The sequence below is a fragment of the Ranitomeya variabilis genome, chromosome 1, assembly GCF_051348905.1.
Source record: "Ranitomeya variabilis isolate aRanVar5 chromosome 1, aRanVar5.hap1, whole genome shotgun sequence".
In the NCBI taxonomy this organism is placed as follows: domain Eukaryota; kingdom Metazoa; phylum Chordata; class Amphibia; order Anura; family Dendrobatidae; genus Ranitomeya; species Ranitomeya variabilis.
Genome location: NC_135232.1, coordinates 727,481,264 through 727,498,044, shown reverse-complemented (window position 1 = coordinate 727,498,044; position 16,781 = coordinate 727,481,264). Strand labels below are relative to the sequence as shown.

General features: G+C 47.1%; 1 long non-coding RNA gene across 1 annotated transcript in view; it reads left to right on the top strand.

The window, feature by feature from the left end:
* Nucleotides 1-2,103: 2,103 nt before the first annotated feature.
* Nucleotides 2,104-16,781, top strand: part of LOC143764166 (uncharacterized) — an 83,554-nt gene continuing 68,876 nt past the window's right edge. Inside the window, exons 1-2 of the long non-coding RNA XR_013213079.1 lie at nucleotides 2,104-2,140; nucleotides 12,119-12,196. This is a non-coding gene — a long non-coding RNA (uncharacterized LOC143764166). The remainder of the gene's footprint in view (nucleotides 2,141-12,118; nucleotides 12,197-16,781) is intronic.

Sequence of the window (16,781 nt, the reverse complement as noted above, 5' to 3'; positions counted from 1 at the left end):
CACAAGCCAGGGTACGACGCCCCTCTGGGTGGCTACAAAAGGACAAAGGCCAGGGTACTAAGCCCCACTGGGTGGCTACACAGGACACAGACCAGGGTATAATGCCCCCCTGGGTGACAGACAGGGCCTTGCACCTCAGCAGCTAAGAACTGACTGAGGGAGTAAGTTGCACAGGCCCCCTCCAATGGGTGGGGAAGTCTTAAATACAGGAAGCTTCATGGCAATTGGCCGGGGACACCTTAGCAAGGTGCACACAGTCTCTATAAGACACAAGAGTTGCCGGCACCGCCCCCCCCATGCACACAGACAGAACATGCACAGAGCAAACAGCAGACATGAGGCACACAGCATGGAGCTGGCAGCAGAGAGAAGTGACAACAAGGCCCAGAGAAGTAAGTGAGTTTGAGTGTAATGCAGGTGGGGGATGGGAGGCCATGCAGTGATGCCAGCAGGGTTGTTACAGTAGCACCCGCAGGCAGACCCTGCAGTATAAAGCAGCACCCTTATAGGCAGACTCTACTATAAGGCAGCACCCCTATAGGCAGACCCTGTAGTATAAGGCAGCACCCACAAAAGGCAGACCCTGTAGAATAAGGCAGACCACCATAGGCAGACCCTGTAGTATAATGCAGACCCTCCCAAAGGCAGACCCTGTAGCATTAGGCAGACCCCCCATAGGCAGACCCTGTAGCATTATGCAGACCCTTCATAGGCAGACCCTGTAGTATTAGGCAGACCCCCCTCATTGGCAGACCCTGTAATATTAGGCAGACCCCCCCATAGGCAGACCCTATAGTATTAGGCAGACCCTGTAGTATTAGGCAGACCCCTCCATAGGCAGATTCTGTAGTATTAGGTAGCACCGCTTAAAAAATAAATAAATACTCACCTCTCTTCTTCCTGGTTCCTGCGCTGCTCTGAGCTCCCACTCACCCCCTGTCAGCATCGCCGACATCAGATGCTGACAGGGGGATGATGGGGGAAGGAGCGCAGCGCTCCTTCCCTCATCATTGCGGTCAGCTGTATAGGCTAAATGCCGGTACAGCTGACCCTGCAGTGACAGGCGGGGGGCCCACTGCTGGCACCGCCTGCTTAAGGGCCCCATAGCCGGCGGCAGAGCAGGGAGATCGATTCTCCCTGCTCTGCCGCAGCATGTAACTATCGGCGTGCACATTGTGCCGATATATTTACAGTAGCGTAGCTCCGGGTGGGCCCCCTCTGAGCACCGGGCCTGGGGCACCCGCACCCTCTGCCCCCCCCCCGGTAGTTACGCTACTGGCTTGATTGTCTGTCCTTTGCTCCCTAACTTGAGTCCTCCGGCTGATGTGTATTTATGGGGGCGGCCTTTCTGCATAGTTCTTTTATTCTGTTTTTTATTTTCTTATATTTGTATTTTAGTGACATTTGAAGATCTCCATATGGCTATGATGAGTGCTTTGGGATGAAGACCACCAATTATTACTGAATATTACGCTTCATTTTGTTATTTGCGTATATGGCCTGCATGTGTGCTAGGAGCGGTGCATATGTTATATTTGATAAGAGCTATGCATATGATTTTACGTATAATAATGGTATATATAATTGTCCCTTATTGGTATATTGTGTAGTATTATTAAATTTGTATGGCATTTATCTTTGTGTATATGTATCTATTTTTGAGTAAAATTATGTAATATTGATAAACTTGTTATAAACTATTGATTAATGCTATCTAATTTTGATATATTGCGTATGAATTATTCTGCAAATGTTTCTTGTTTATATATGCTTATATGGGATATATTAAATGGTTTGCCATAGTTTGTTTAACTTATATTGGCTCTGGGCATATATGATACTACTACGCATTCTGATGTCTACATATGCGCTGCCACTATGCAGTGCTGGCCTTTGGCCCATAATCAAGAAGGCCACTGGTGAATGTGTTGCTCAGCTTCGCCCTGCCTTCCCTTCTGGCACCGCCCACTGTCTGACGGGTTGGTCACATGGTGCCCCATGTGATCCTGCATCAGCGGCCAGGGTGTTGCTGATGTGTGGGCGGGACAGTTTCCATCTGCTGGCCGACACAATCTTCTGGCATGGGTGAGCTATAAATAACCACTGCTACTCATCGCGGCACGCCCCCTGAGGAAGGAAGGTAACTCCCAACTGTTGCTGGAATTGTTTTTCACTTATTCATTAATTTGCATACTCTTACCTACTGAATATCTAGATATTGTTATGCTGTTTATTACCGCCTTTTTATATGCGGCATTGTCTGTCACTTTTTAGCCATGTTGCTTGTCAGTTGAGCTTTTGTACTAATAAACTCATTCTTTGCAATATATATTTATAATTCTCTTTGGATTTATTTCACTGAACTTTTTTCTGTGGTGGTTCTCATATTGATTTCAGTGGATCCTTATTGTTCCAATTATTTAGCTATGGAATATATCTTTATGCATATATTTGGCAACATCTTATATTGATCATGTTATATTCCAGTAGCCGTATGTGTTTATCTGTTTGTTATTTAATATTTACTGTACAGCGTGCACAATCTCACGGTGGCAATGCACTCGCCGTTCAGGCTCCCTTACTGCAGGTTACGCCCCATATTGCCACCACCGGCTCAGACGATGATGAGGATTTCTGTTCCTCCGGGTGCCCTTCCTGCTGCGGGGTCTCCTCCAGTTTCTTTCTCCCTCTCTCTGGGTCTCTCCCTTGCCTCAACGCGGACCAGTAGTACTGGGGAGCTACATAGTTGATCCTGCCAGTAACATATGCTTGTCTCAAAGATTAAGCCATGCACGTGTAAGTACACACGGGCGGTACAGTGAAACTGCGAATGGCTCATTAAATCAGTTATGGTTCCTTGAATCGCTCTAAACCATTGACTCGGACAACTGTGGTAATTCTAGAGCTAATATGTGTAAACAAGTTCTGACCACCAGGGATGTGTGCATTTATCAGACCAAAACCAGTCTGGGGTCCCGGGTGCGGCTTCAGGACGGTCTTCCATGGCCTTGCCCCAGCCACGCTCTCCCTGTAAGCATTGTGACTCTGGATATACTCGGGCCAATCACACGTCCCCATGACGGCGACGATCCAGTCCGGTGTCTTCCCTATTAACTTTCGATGATACTTTCTGTGCCGACCATGGTGACCACGGGTAACGGTGAATCAGGGTTCGATTCCGGAGAGGGAGCCTGAGAAATGGCTATCATATCCAAGGAAGGCAGCAGGCGCGCAAATTACCCACTCCCGACCCGGTGAGGTAGTGACGAAAAATAACAATACAGGACTCTTTCGAGGCTCTATAATTGGAATGAGTACACTTTAAATCCTTTAACAAGGATCTATTGGAGGGCAAGTCTGGTGCCAGCTGCCATGGTAATTCCAGCTCCATCCAATGAGAGGAAGAGGCGTGGCTGCTGGTCGTGTGGTTGCTGTGTGCTTCACTGTGGACCGTGTGCTCCTGGGAAGGGAGGTAATTTTTCAACTGGGACTCTTTGCCTGCCCCCTTCCCAGGGAGTGAAGACTGTTCCTGGGACTGAGCTCCGGGGCTGAGACCCTGGCTCCCACCCCCCGGTCTAAGCCGGCTGGGGGTGGGAGGCCTCATATAGCATCAGGAGGCCTACCATCTAGCCAGTCCTGGGAACAATGGGAAAGAAAAATAATAACTCAGGTGGGCCACAGGACCCAGAAGACCAAGACCCCTAAGGCCGCGGCCATGGCGGGTCCTCCTCCCGCAGGAGGAGAGTCGGTCAACAGAGGTGCGGCAGTTGGACCCTAATCTAGGGCTCTAAGGCGGCAGGGGAGCCTGTTGCCAACTACGGCCCTGCCTCGAGAAGAGGTGAGGTCTCCGCCACGGTGGAGAGGCTGAAGGGGTCGATTATTTCCCTGGAAAATCATAGAGCGGAGATCCTGGCAGGAAGCGGCCCCCTTTGAGGAGAAGTTGAGGAACGATGACCGATTCAGGGCCATGACCGGTGGCTGTCTTGGGCGGTCAGGAGACCCTACCAGGTGGAGGAAGAGGAGGAAGATGGCGATCCATCTGCACCATATCCACCTGAGGACCTGGTGAGTGCTAACATATCCAAGACATCGTATAGCGGGATAGCCCCTGAGCAAGTGGCCCTCCCGCCAGACTCCAGTAAGGCCTGTTTCACACGTCAGTGGCTCCGGTACGTGTGGTGACAGTTTTCTCACGTACCGGAGACACTGACACACGTAGACACATTAAAATCAATGTGTTTCTGCACATGTCAGTGATTTTTTGCGGACTGTGTGTCCGTGTGCAAAATACGGAGACATGTCAGTGTTCGTGGGAGCGCACAGATCACACGGACCCATTAAAGTCAATGGGTGCGTGTTAACACGTGCCGCACACGGATGACGTCCGTGTGCCGTCCGTGTGCTGTCCATGTGCATTTTTAAAATTTGAGGATTAACATTCAAAGCAATTGTATCAATACCAGACAGGTGTCTAGACATTGCTTGGCCCAAAGTTTAACATAAGTCTAGACATCATTTTAGGCTCTGAGGTGAAGTTGGCAAGTTATCAGAGTGCTGCCATCTTTATACTCTGCTGACTGGATAATATTATGGCCACCCGTGTGGACACAGAGCGGCTAATAAGTTTGGTGGAGCACCATCCTGAACTATGGGACACACGATGCGAAGGATACCATGACAGGCTGGCGATTGATTGTGGTTGGTTTGCTGTAGCTGAGCAGCTGTACCCCAGACCTGGTTGGTCCACATTTTCACCAGCAAAGCAGGCAAAGTTTGGTAAGTTCCCCCATAGATGTTCCCAGGGCCGCCATCAGGGCATTACAGCCATGACTGGCGTATGGGGCCCGGTAGGCAGAGGGGGCCCACATCGGGCCCCGTCTGATCTGCTCACCGAGCCCCTACCGGCAGCCGCAGGCTACACCGGGCCCTTAGCGGCGCTGCAGCTGTTTAACACTATTGACGTGCGGGCCCGTGCCCGCATGTCAATAGTTAACAGCCACCAGCCAATCTGAGGCTGGCAGCTGACATCAGCCACAGTGTGCATGTCGCCGGCGTCTGACGTCATTGTCAGTTGCCGGCGAGTGCGCGCTTCAGCTGCGTAGAGAGAGCAGGAGCGCGACCAGGTAAGCAGAACTTGTTTTGTTTTTTTTTTATTGAGAGCGGCGATCCGGGGGGCCCAGGGCAGAAAGCTGGACACAGGGGCAGAACGCTGGACACAGGGGCAGAACGCTGGACACAGGGGCAGAAAGCTGGACACAGGGACAGAAAGCTGGACACAGAGGCAGAACGCTGGACACAGGGGCAGAACGCTGGACATGGGTAGAACACTGCACACAGGGACAGAAAGCTTGATACAGGGGCAGAAAGGTGGACACAGGGGCAGAAAGCTGGACACAGGGGCAGAAAGCTGGACACAGGCAGAAAGCTGGACACAGGGGCAGAAAGCTGGACACAGGGGCAGAAAGCTGGACACGGGCAGAAAGCTTGACACAGGGGCAGAATGCTGGACATTGGGGCAGAACGCTGCACACGGGTGCCGAACGCTGCACACAGAGGCAGAATGCTGGACACAGGGACAGAATGCTGTACACAGGCAGAAAGCTGGATATTGCGGCAGAAAGCAGGACACAGGGGCAGAATGCTGGACACAGGCAGAACGCTGGACACAGGGGTAGAATGCTGCACACAGGGGCAGAATGCTGGACATTGGGGCAGAATGCTGGACACTGATGCAGAAAGCTGGACATTGGGGCAGAATGCTGGACACAGGGGCAAAAAGCTGGACATTGAGGCAGAATGCTGGACACTGATGCAGAAAGCTGGACATTGGGGCAGAATGCTGGACACGGGAAGAAAGCTGGACAAGGGCAGATTGCTGGACACAGGGGCAGAATGCTGGACACGGGGCAGAATGGAGATTGTTATGGTTCTCAATGGCAAGAGAACATAGCCCAGCATACATAGGAACTAGCTCTTGGAAGGATGGAAACTTAAACTGACCATGAACTAAACCTGCCGCACAACTAACAGTAGCCGGGTAGCGTAGCCTGCGTTTTATCCCTAGACGCCCAGCGCCGGCCGGAGGACTAACTAATCCTGGCAGAGGAAAATATAGTCCTGGCTCACCTCTAGAGAAATTTCCCCGAAAGGCAGACAGAGGCCCCCACATATATTGGCGGTGATTTAAGATGAAAATGACAAACGTAGTATGAAAATAGGTTTAGCAAAATCGAGGTCCGCTTACTAGATAGCAGGAAGACAGAAAGGGTACTTTCATGGTCAGCTGAAAACCCTATCAATACACCATCCTGAAATTACTTTAAGACTCTAGTATTAACTCATAACATCAGAGTGGCAATTTCAGATCACAAGAGCTTTCCAGACACAGAAACGAAACTGCAGCTGTGAACTGGAACAAAATGCAAAAAACAAACAAGGACAAAAGTCCGACTTAGCTGGAAGTTGTCTGGTAGCAGGAACATGCACAGAAAGGCTTCTGATTACAATGTTGACCGGCATGGAAGTGACAGAGGAGCAAGGTTAAATAGCGACTCCCACATCCTGATGGGAACAGGTGAACAGAGGGGATGATGCACACAAGTTCAATTCCACCAGTGGCCACCGGGGGAGCCCAAAATCCAATTTCACAACAGTACCCCCCCCTCAAGGAGGGGGCACCGAACCCTCACCAGAACCACCAGGGCGATCAGGATGAGCCCTATGAAAGGCACGGACCAGATCGGAGGCATGAACATCAGAGGCAGTCACCCAAGAATTATCCTCCTGACCGTATCCCTTCCATTTGACCAGATACTGGAGTTTCCGTCTGGAAACACGGGAGTCCAAGATTTTTTCCACAACGTACTCCAACTCGCCCTCAACCAACACCGGAGCAGGAGGCTCAACGGAAGGCACAACCGGTACCTCATACCTGCGCAACAATGACCGATGAAAAACATTATGAATAGAAAAAGATGCAGGGAAGTCCAAATGGAAGGACACAGGGTTAAGAATCTCCAATATCTTGTACGGGCCGATGAACCGAGGCTTAAATTTAGGAGAAGAAACCCTCATAGGGACAAAACGAGAAGACAACCACACCAAGTCCCCGACACAAAGCCGAGGACCAACCCGACGCCGGCGGTTGGCAAAAAGCTGAGTCTTCTCCTGGGACAACTTCAAATTGTCCACCACCTGCCCCCAAATCTGATGCAACCTCTCCACCACAGCATCCACTCCAGGACAATCCGAAGATTCCACCTGACCGGAGGAAAATCGAGGATGAAACCCCGAATTACAGAAAAAAGGAGACACCAAGGTGGCAGAGCTGGCCCGATTATTGAGGGCAAACTCCGCTAAAGGCAAAAAAGCAACCCAATCATCCTGATCTGCAGACACAAAACACCTCAAATATGTCTCCAAAGTCTGATTCGTCCGCTCGGTCTGGCCATTAGTCTGAGGATGGAAAGCAGACGAGAAAGACAAATCTATGCCCATCCTAGCACAGAATGCCCGCCAAAATCTAGACACGAATTGGGTTCCTCTGTCAGAAACGATATTCTCCGGAATACCATGCAAACGAACCACATTTTGAAAAAACAGAGGAACCAACTCGGAAGAAGAAGGCAACTTAGGCAGGGGAACCAAATGGACCATCTTAGAGAAACGGTCACACACCACCCAGATGACAGACATCTTCTGAGAAACAGGAAGATCCGAAATAAAATCCATCGAGATGTGCGTCCAAGGCCTCTTCGGGATAGGCAAGGGCAACAACAATCCACTAGCCCGAGAACAACAAGGCTTGGCCCGAGCACAAACGTCACAAGACTGCACAAAGCCTCGCACATCTCGTGACAGGGAAGGCCACCAGAAGGACCTTGCCACCAAATCCCTGGTACCAAAGATTCCAGGATGACCTGCCAACGCAGAAGAATGAACCTCAGAAATGACTTTACTGGTCCAATCATCAGGAACAAACAGTCTACCAGGTGGGCAACGATCAGGTCTATCCGCCTGAAAATCCTGCAAGGCCCGCCGCAGGTCTGGAGAAACGGCAGACAATATCACTCCATCCTTAAGGATACCTGTAGGTTCAGAATTACCAGGGGAGTCAGGCTCAAAACTCCTAGAAAGGGCATCCGCCTTAACATTCTTAGAACCCGGTAGGTATGACACCACAAAATTAAACCGAGAGAAAAACAACGACCAGCGCGCCTGTCTAGGATTCAGGCGTCTGGCGGACTCAAGATAAATCAAATTCTTGTGGTCGGTCAATACCACCACCTGATGTCTAGCCCCCTCAAGCCAATGACGCCACTCCTCAAAAGCCCACTTCATGGCCAAAAGCTCCCGATTCCCAATATCATAATTCCGCTCGGCGGGCGAAAATTTACGAGAAAAAAAAGCACAAGGTTTCATCACGGAGCAGTCGGAACTTCTTTGCGACAAAACCGCCCCAGCTCCGATTTCAGAAGCGTCGACCTCAACCTGAAAAGGAAGAGCAACATCAGGCTGACGCAACACAGGGGCGGAAGAAAAGCGGCGCTTAAGCTCCCGAAAGGCCTCCACAGCAGCAGGGGACCAATCAGCAACATCAGCACCCTTCTTAGTCAAATCAGTCAATGGTTTAACAACATCAGAAAAACCAGCAATAAATCGACGATAAAAGTTAGCAAAGCCCAAAAATTTCTGAAGACTCTTAAGAGAAGAGGGTTGCGTCCAATCACAAATAGCCCGAACCTTGACAGGATCCATCTCGATGGAAGAGGGGGAAAAAATGTATCCCAAGAAGGAAATCTTTTGAACCCCAAAAACGCACTTAGAACCCTTCACACACAAGGAATTAGACCGCAAAACCTGAAAAACCCTCCTGACCTGCTGGACATGAGAGTCCCAGTCATCCGAAAAAATCAGAATATCATCCAGATACACGATCATAAATTTATCCAAATAATCACGGAAAATGTCATGCATAAAGGACTGAAAGACTGAAGGGGCATTTGAAAGGCCAAAAGGCATCACCAAATACTCAAAGTGGCCCTCGGGCGTATTAAATGCGGTTTTCCACTCATCCCCCTGCTTAATTCGCACCAAATTATACACCCCACGGAGATCTATCTTAGAGAACCACTTGGCCCCCTTTATGCGAGCAAACAAATCAGTCAGCAGTGGCAACGGATATTGATATTTAACCGTGATTTTATTCAAAAGCCGATAATCAATGCACGGCCTCAAAGAGCCATCTTTCTTAGACACAAAGAAAAAACCGGCTCCTAAGGGAGATGACGAAGGACGAATATGTCCCTTTTCCAAGGACTCCTTTATATATTCTCGCATAGCAGCATGTTCAGGCACAGACAGATTAAATAAACGACCCTTAGGGTATTTACTACCCGGAATCAAATCTATGGCACAATCGCACTCCCGGTGCGGAGGTAATGAACCAAGCTTAGGTTCTTCAAAAACGTCACGATAGTCAGACAAGAATTCAGGAATCTCAGAGGGAATAGATGACGAAATGGAAACCAAAGGTACGTCCCCATGCATCCCCTTACATCCCCAGCTTAACACAGACATAGCGTTCCAGTCGAGGACTGGGTTATGAGATTGCAGCCATGGCAATCCAAGCACCAACACATCATGTAGATTATACAGCACAAGAAAGCGAATAATCTCCTGATGATCCGGATTAATTCGCATAGTTACTTGTGTCCAGTATTGTGGTTTATTACTAGCCAATGGGGTGGAGTCAATCCCCTTCAGAGGTATAGGAGTTTCAAGAGGCTCTAAATCATACCCACAGCGTTTGGCAAAGGACCAATCCATAAGACTCAAAGCGGCGCCAGAGTCGACATAGGCATCCGCGGTAATAGATGATAAAGAACAAATCAGGGTCACAGATAGAATAAACTTAGACTGAAAAGTGCCAATTGAAACTGATTTATCAAGCTTCTTAGTACGCTTAGAGCATGCTGATATAACATGAGTTGAATCACCACAATAAAAGCACAACCCATTTTTTCGTCTAAAATTCTGCCGTTCGCTTCTGGACAGAATTCTATCACATTGCATATTCTCTGGCGTCTTCTCAGTAGACACCGCCAAATGGTGCACAGGTTTGCGCTCCCGCAGACGTCTATCGATCTGGATAGCCATTGTCATGGACTCATTCAGACCCGCAGGCACAGGGAACCCCACCATAACATCCTTAACGGCATCAGAGAGACCCTCTCTGAAATTCGCCGCCAGGGCGCACTCATTCCACTGAGTAAGCACAGACCATTTACGGAATTTTTGGCAGTATATTTCAACTTCATCTTGCCCCTGAGATAGGGACATCAAGGCTTTTTCCGCCTGAAGCTCTAAATGAGGTTCCTCATAAAGCAACCCCAAGGCCAGAAAAAACGCATCCACATTGAGCAACGCAGGATCCCCTGGAGCCAATGCAAAAGCCCAATCTTGAGGGTCGCCCCGGAGCAAGGAAATCACAATCCTGACCTGCTGAGCAGGATCTCCAGCAGAGCGAGATTTCAGGGACAAAAACAACTTGCAATTATTTTTGAAATTTTGAAAGCAAGATCTATTCCCCGAGAAAAATTCAGGCAAAGGAATTCTAGGTTCAGATATAGGAACATGAACAACAAAATCTTGTAAATTTTGAACTTTCGTGGTGAGATTATTCAAACCTGCAGCTAAACTCTGAATATCCATTTTAAACAGGTGAACACAGAGCCATTCCAGGATTAGAAGGAGAGAGAGAGAGGAAGGCTGCAATATAGGCAGACTTGCAAGTGATTCAATTGAAAGCACCCTCAGAACTGAAGGGAAAAAAAAAAAAAAAAAAATTTTTCAGCAGACTTCTTTTTTCTCTCCTTTCTCTGCCAATTAATTTAACCCTTTGTGGGCCGGTCAAACTGTTATGGTTCTCAATGGCAAGAGAACATAGCCCAGCATACATAGGAACTAGCTCTTGGAAGGATGGAAACTTAAACTGACCATGAACTAAACCTGCCGCACAACTAACAGTAGCCGGGTAGCGTAGCCTGCGTTTTATCCCTAGACGCCCAGTGCCGGCCGGAGGACTAACTAATCCTGGCAGAGGAAAATATAGTCCTGGCTCACCTCTAGAGAAATTTCCCCGAAAGGCAGACAGAGGCCCCCACATATATTGGCGGTGATTTAAGATGAAAATGACAAACGTAGTATGAAAATAGGTTTAGCAAAATCGAGGTCCGCTTACTAGATAGCAGGAACACAGAAAGGGTACTTTCATGGTCAGCTGAAAACCCTATCAATACACCATCCTGAAATTACTTTAAGACTCTAGTATTAACTCATAACATCAGAGTGGCAATTTCAGATCACAAGAGCTTTCCAGACACAGAAACGAAACTGCAGCTGTGAACTGGAACAAAATGCAAAAAACAAACAAGGACAAAAGTACGACTTAGCTGGAAGTTGTCTGGTAGCAGGAACATGCACAGAAAGGCTTCTGATTACAATGTTGACCGGCATGGAAGTGACAGAGGAGCAAGGTTAAATAGCGACTCCCACATCCTGATGGGAACAGGTGAACAGAGGGGATGATGCACACAAGTTCAATTCCACCAGTGGCCACCGGGGGAGCCCAAAATCCAATTTCACAACAGGAGATACAGGGCAGAATGGAGACACAGGGGGCATGATTGCAGACATGGGGGCATGATTGGAGATGGGGCAGATTGGTGATACGGGCATGGTTGGAGACACTGGGAGCAGGATTAGAGACAGATAAGGCAGGATCATGGGGCAGGATGGATATGATGGAGACAGATGGGGCAGGATCAGGAGATCATATGGGGCAGGATGGGAGAACATATAGCTGACGCCAGGAATGAGACACACGGTGGTTAGGATGGCGAATTTTATTACCATAGGGGCTAATTAAGGGATATTATTACTGCAGTGATGTATTTATTTTATTTTTTGAGTATACTGTTTTAAATGGAGAGGCGGTCCTATTACTGTGTAGAGTGATACTATGTTGCCTTCTTCATGTGGTATAATGTAGAAGTTGGGAAAATTAAGTAATCTGTTCTGCAAGCGGAACTCGAGATAACTGTGTTATTTCCTGCAGAGACGAGCCCTGGCTGGATGATGTGATGGATATCTGTGCTGGATGAAAGATGAAGGACTTCACCTAGATGTGTCACTGGTGAGTCAGTGTGTTACCTATACACTGACACTATACACTGTATACTATATATAGAGCTCCTGTGTATAATGTCACCAGTGATCACTGTATTACCTATACACTATATACAGAGCTCCTGTGTATAATGTCACTGGTGATCACTGTATTACCTGTACACAGACACTGCATACTAAGTACAGATCTCTTGTGTATAATGGCACTGATGGAGATAGTATTGTGGGTTTTTTTTATTACTGATCAGTAGGGTTGAGCGAAACGGATCGTTCATTTTCATAAGTCGCCGACTTTTGGCAAAGTCGGCGTCTCATGAAACCGAGCCGATCCCAGCGTTGCATTGGCCATGCGGTACGCGACTTTCGCGCCAAAGTCGCGTTTCGATGACGCTAAAAGCGCCATTTCTCAGCCAATGAAGGTGGACGCAGAGTGTGGGCAGCGTGATGACATAGATCTCAGTCCCCACCATCTTAGAGAAGGGCATTGCAGTGATTGGCTTGTTTTCTGCCACGTCACAGGGGCTATAAAGGGGCGTTCCCGCCGACCGCCATCTTACTGCTGCTGATGTGAGCGTAGGGAGAGGTTGCTGCCGCTTCTTCAGAAGCAGGGATAGTGATAGGCAGGGTACATAAAGCTACAAACCGCTTGTGCTGTAGCGATTTCCACTGTCCAACACCACCTTTTGTTTGCAGGGACAGTGGAAGCTACATTTTTTTTTCCTCAGCGCTGTCGCTCATTGGGCTGCCTTAGAAGGCTCCCTGACCCTGATAGATGCGTTGCTGTGCCTGTGTGTGTACGCCGCTGTGCAAACCAACTGCTTTTTTCAAAGCACAAATCCTGTATTTCCTTCCTTTCTGCACAGCTATCTTGTGTGTTTGTCCACACTTTTGTGTGCAGCAGTCCTTTTTCTAGCTGCCTGCCATACTTTTCTGAGATAACTGCAGGGAGATAAATATTGGCAACTCTGCCTCCGTGCCAGTCCTGTGGGTGGCATCTCTCTCTCATTGTGTGGCACCGAAAACGAAAACCACTGTGTGATACTTGGCCATTTTTTTTTTTGGCTACATTCTCCCTTTTCCAAAAAAATAAATTAGTGGGAGATAAATATTGGCAAGTCTGCCTCCGTGCCATTGCTGTGGGTGGCATCTCTCTCTCATTGTGTGGCACCGAAAAAACCACTGTGTGATACTTGGCCATTTTTTTTTTTTTTTGGCTAAATTCTCCCTTTTCAAAAAAAAAAAAATTAGTGGGAGATAAATATTGGCAAGTCTGCCTCCGTGCCATTGCTGTGGGTGGCATCTCTCTCTCATTGTGTGGCACCGAAAAAACCACTGTGTGATACTTGGCCATTTTTTTTTTTTTGGCTAAATTCTCCCTTTTCAAAAAAAATAAAAATTAGTGGGAGATAAATATTGGCAAGTCTGCCTCCGTGCCATTGCTGTGGGTGGCATCTCTCTCTCATTGTGTGGCACCGAAAAAACCACTGTGTGATACTTGGCCATTTTTTTTTTTTCTTGGCTAAATTCTCCCTTTTCAAAAAAAATAAAAATTAGTGGGAGATAAATATTGGCAAGTCTGCCTCCGTGCCAGTCCTGTGTGTGGCATCTGTCTCTCATTGTGTGCCACCGAAAAGCAGTGTGTAATACTGGGCCTTTTTGTTTTTTTTGGGTAAATTCTCTCTTTTAAAAAAAAAATAGTTAGTGGAAGATAAATATTGGCAAGTCTGCCTCCGTGCCAGTCCTGTGTGTGGCATCTGTCTCTCATTGTGTGCCACCGAAAAGCAGTGTGTAATACTGGGCCTTTTTGATTTTTTTTGGTTAAATTCTCCCTTTTCAAAAAAAAATAGTTAGTGGGAGATAAATATTGGCAAGTCTGCCTCCGTGCCAGTCCTGTGTGTGGCATCTGTCTCTCATTGTGTCCCACCGAAAAGCAGTGTGTAATACTGGGCCTTTTTGGTTTTTTTGGGGAAATTCTCCCTTTTCAAAAAAAAAAAGTTAGTGGGAGATAAATATTGGCAAGTCTGCCTCCGTGCCAGTCCTGTGTGTGGCATCTGTCTCTCATTGTGTCCCACCGAAAAGCAGTGTGTAATACTGGGCCTTTTTGTTTTTTTTGGGTAAATTCTCCCTTTTAAAAAAAAAATAGTTAGTGGGAGATAAATATTGGCAAGTCTGCCTCCGTAACAGTCCTGTGTGTGGCATCTGTCTCTCATTGTGTCCCACCGAAAAGAAGTGTGTAATACTGGGCCTTTTTGTTTTTTTGGGGTAAATTCTCCCTTTTCAAAAAAAAATAGTTAGTGGGAGATAAATATTGGCAAGTCTGCCTCCGTGTCAGTCCTGTGTGTGGCATCTGTCTCTCATTGTGTCCCACCGAAAAGCAGTGTGTAATACTGGGCCTTTTTGTTTTTTTTGGTTAAATTCTCCCTTTTCAAAAAAAAAATAGTTAGTGGGAGATAAATATTGGCAAGTCTGCCTCCGTGCCAGTCCTGTGTGTGGCATCTGTCTCTCATTGTGTCCCACCGAAAAGAAGTGTGTAATACTGGGCCTTTTTTTTTGGGGGGGGGGGGTAAATTCTCCCTTTTCAAAAAAAAATAGTTAGTGGGAGATAAATATTGGCAAGTCTGCCTCCGTGCCAGTCCTGTGAGTGGCATCTGTCTCTCATTGTGTCCCACCGAAAAGCAGTGTGTAATACTGGGCCTTTTTGTTTTTTGGGGTAAATTCTCCCTTTTCAAAAAAAAATAGTTAGTGGGAGATAAATATTGGCAAGTCTGCCTCCGTGCCATTGCTGTGGGTGGCATCTCTCTCTCATTGTGTGGCACCGAAAAAACCACTGTGTGATACTTGGCCATTTTTTTTTTTTTTTGGCTAAATTCTCCCTTTTCAAAAAAAAAAATTAGTGGGAGATAAATATTGGCAAGTCTGCCTCCGTGCCATTGCTGTGGGTGGCATCTCTCTCTCATTGTGTGGCACCGAAAAAAACACTGTGTGATACTTGGCCATTTTTTTTTTTTCTTGGCTAAATTCTCCCTTTTCAAAAAAAATAAAAATTAGTGGGAGATAAATATTGGCAAGTCTGCCTCCGTGCCAGTCCTGTGTGTGGCATCTGTCTCTCATTGTGTCCCACCGAAAAGCAGTGTGTAATACTGGGCCTTTTTGTTTTTTTTGGTTAAATTCTCCCTTTTCAAAAAAAAATAGTTAGTGGGAGATAAATATTGGCAAGTCTGCCTCCGTGCCAGTCCTGTGTGTGGCATCTGTCTCTCATTGTGTCCCACCGAAAAGCAGTGTGTAATACTGGGCCTTTTTTTTGGGGGGGGGTAAATTCTCCCTTTTAAAAAAAAAATAGTTAGTGGGAGATAAATATTGGCAAGTCTGCCTCCGTGCCAGTACTGTGTGTGGCATCTGTCTCTCATTGTGTCCCACCGAAAAGCAGTGTGTAATACTGGGCCTTTTTGTTTTTTTTGGGTAAATTCTCCCTTTTCAAAAAAAAGTAGTTAGTGGGAGATAAATATTGGCAAGTCTGCCTCCGTGCCAGTCCTGTGTGTGGCATCTGTCTCTCATTGTGTCCCACCGAAAAGAAGTGTGTAATACTGGGCCTTTTTGGTTTTTTTGGATAAATTCTCCCTTTTCAAAAAAAAATAGTTAGTGGGAGATAAATATTGGCAAGTCTGCCTCCGTGCCAGTCCTGTGTGTGGCATCTGTCTCTCATTGTGTCCCACCGAAAAGCAGTGTGTAATACTGGGCCTTTTTGTTTTTTGGGGGTAAATTCTCCCTTTTCAAAAAAAATAGTTAGTGGGAGATAAATATTGGCAAGTCTGCCTCCGTGCCAGTCCTGTGTGTGGCATCTGTCTCTCATTGTGTCCCACCGAAAAGCAGTGTGTAATACTGGGCCTTTTTTTGGGGGGGGGTAAATTCTCCCTTTTCAAAAAAAAATAGTTAGTGGGAGATAAATATTGGCAAGTCTGCCTCAGTGCCAGTCCTGTGTGTGGCATCTGTCTCTCATTGTGTCCCACCGAAAAGCAGTGTGTAATACTGGGCCTTTTTGTTTTTTTTGGGTAAATTCTCCCTTTTCAAAAAAAAATAGTTAGTGGGAGATAAATATTGGCAAGTCTGCCTCCGTGCCAGTCCTGTGTGTGGCATCTGTCTCTCATTGTGTCCCACCAAAAAGAAGTGTGTAATACTGGGCCTTTTTTTGGGGGGGGTAAATTCTCCCTTTCCAAAAAAAAATAGTTAGTGGGAGATAAATATTGGCAAGTCTGCCTCCGTGCCAGTCCTGTGTGTGGCATCTGTCTCTCATTGTGTCCCACCGAAAAGCAGTGTGTAATACTGGGCTTTTTTGTTTTTTGGGGGTAAATTCTCCCTTTTCAAAAAAAAATAGTTAGTGGGAGATAAATATTGGCAAGTCTGCCTCCGTGCCAGTCCTGTGTGTGGCATCTGTCTTTCATTGTGTCCCACCGAAAAGCAGTGTGTAATACTGGGCCTTTTTGGTTTTTTTGGGTAAATTCTCCCTTTTCAAAAAAAAATAGTTAGTGGGAGATAAATATTGGCAAGTCTGCCTCCGTGCCAGTCCTGTGTGTGGCATCTGTCTCTCATTGTGT